A 2,850-nucleotide genomic window follows, 5' to 3' on the forward strand; every position below is an offset into this window, starting at 1 on the left:
AATTTTTTGGCCGTAAAACGCAAAAAAAGAGGAGAGGTCGTGGAGGGACTGTGACTATGGTTCCTTAGGTCATATTTGATGGCCCGGAAAAATTTTAGGCGATCCGGGTTCGGGGGGACCTGCCCACTGGGAAGGCGTGGGCTATATCACATGAAAATATAGGAATCGCACATAATTCTAGTTTTTTTGCCGTAAAACGCAAAACAACCAGGAACGGTCATGGTGAGGCGGTGACTATGCTTCTTTAGATAGTATTTGATTGCCCAAAAATATTTTAGGCGATCCGAGTCCGGGGGGCCGGCCCACTCTAAAGGCGTGGGCTATAGCACACGAAAATTTGGGAATCAGGCGGAATTCAAATATTTTGGCCGTAAAACGCAAAGAATGAGGACCGATCATGGCGAAGCGGTAAATATGGTTCCTTAGATCGTATTACATGCCCCGGAAAATTGTTAGGCGATCAGGGTCCGGGTGCCCGCGCCCACTCGGAAGACATGAGCATAGCACACGAAAATATGGGAATCGCACGAAATTCAAATTTTTTGGCCGTAAAATGCAAAACAACGAGGAACGGTCATGGCAGGGCGGTGACTGTGGTTCCTTATGTCGTATTTGATGGCCCGGAAAATTTTTTGGCGATCATGGTCCGGGGGCCCCAGGCTCACTCGGAAGGCATGGCAAGACGGTGAATATGGTTCTTTAGGTTTTATTTTATGGCCTGGAAATTGTTTTAGGCAATCCGGGTCTTGAGGGGCCTGACCCACTCAGAAGGCGGCACACGAAAATAAGGTAATCAGGGTGAATTCTAGTTTTTTGGTCGTAAAACGCAAAACAATGAGGAACAGTCATGGTTCCTTAGGTCGTATTTGATGGCCTAGAAGTATTTTAGGCGATCGGGGTCCGGGGGCCCCGGGCCCACTCGGAAGGCGTGGGCTATAGCACACGAAAATGAGGGAATCGGGTGGAATTCTATGTGTTTTGCCGTAAAACGCAAAAGAATGAGGAACGGTCATGGCAAGGCGGTGACTATGGTACTTTAGGTCATATTTGATGGCCCAAAAAAAATTTAGGCGATCCAGATCTGGGCGGCCCGGACCCACTCGGAAGCCATGGGCTATAGCACACGAAAATATGGGAATCGGGCGAAATTCTAATTTTTTGGCCGTACAACGCAAAAAAAAGGAGGAAAGGTCATGGTGGAACGGTGACTATGGTTCCTTAGGTCGTATTTGATGGCCCGGAAAATTTAAGGTGATCCGGGTTCGGAGGGGCCCGGCCTACTCGGAATGCGGCACACGAAAATATGGGAATCAGGCGGAATTCTAGTTTTTTGGCCGGAAAATGCAAAAGAACTAGGAATGATCATGGCGGGGCGGTGACTATGGTTCCTTAGGTCGTATTTGATCGCGCTGAAAAATTTTAGGGGATCCGGTTCGTGGGGGCCCGTGACCACTCGGAAGGCGTGGGCTATATCACACGAAAATATGGGAATCAGGCGGAATTCTAGTTTTTTGGTCGGAAAAAGCAAAGAAACGACGAACGGTCATGGAGGGGGCGGTGACTATGGTTCCTTATGTCGTATTTGATGGCCCAAAATATTTTTAGGCGATCCAGGTCTGGAGGGGCCCGACCCACTCAGAACGCGGCACACAAAAATATGGTAATCGGGCTGAGTTCTAGTTTTTTGGCCGTAAAATGCAAAACAACGAGGTACGGTCATGGTGGGACGGTGACTACGGTTCCTTATGTCGTATTTGATGGACGGGAAAAATTTTAGGCGATCGGGGTCCGGGGGCCTCGGGCCCACTCGGAAGGCGTGGGCTATAGCTCACAAAAATATGGGAATCGGGCGGAGGGGCGGTAACTATGGTTCCTTATGTCGTATTTGATGGACCGAAATTTTTTTAGGTGATCCAGGTCTGGAGGGGCCCGACCCATTCGGAACGCGGCACACAAAAATATGGTAATCGGGCTTAATTCTATTTTTTGGTCGTAAAACGCAAAACAACAAGGTACGGTCATGGTGGGGTGGTGACTACGGCTCCTTATGTCATATTTGATGGCCCAAAAAAAATTTAGGCGATCGGGGTCCTGGGCCTCGGGCCCACTTGGAAGGCGTGGGCTATAGCATACAAAAATATGAGAATCGGGCGTAATACTAGTTTTTTGGCCGTAAAACGTAAAAACAAAGAGGAGAGCTCGTGGCGGGGCAGTGACTATGGTTCCTTAGGTTATATTTGATGGCCCGGAAAACTTTTAGGCTATCCGGGTTCGGGGGCCCTACCCACTAGGATGGCGTGGGCTATATCCCACGAAAATATGGGAATCACGCGGAATTCTAGTTTTTTTGCTGTAAAAAGCAAAACAAACCAGTAATAGTCATGGCGAGGCGGTGACTATGGTTCTTTCGATCGTATTTGATTGCCGAAAACTTTTTTAGGCGATCCGAGTCCGGTGGGGCCGGCCCACTCGAAAAGCATGGGTTATATCACACGAAAATTTGGGAATCAGGCGGAATTCAAATATTTTTGCCGTAAAACGCAAAGAATGAGGAACGATCATGGCGGAGCGGAAACTATGGTTCCTTAGATCGTATTTCATGCCCCGGAAAATATTTAGGCGATCGGGGTCAGGGGTGCCGCGCCCACTCGGAAGACGTGGGTATAGCACACGAAAATATGGGAATCGGGCGTAATTCTAATTTTTTGGCCGCAAAACATAAAACAAAATGAGGAACGGTCATGGCACGACGGTTATTATTGTTCCTTAGGTCGTATTTGATGGCCCGGAAAATTTTTAGGCAATCCGGTACCGGGGGCCCGTGCCCACTCAGAAGGCGTGGTATAGCAC

This window comes from Nicotiana tabacum, unplaced genomic scaffold, assembly GCF_000715075.1.
Source record: "Nicotiana tabacum cultivar K326 unplaced genomic scaffold, ASM71507v2 Un00024, whole genome shotgun sequence".
Taxonomy (NCBI): Eukaryota; Viridiplantae; Streptophyta; class Magnoliopsida; order Solanales; family Solanaceae; genus Nicotiana; species Nicotiana tabacum.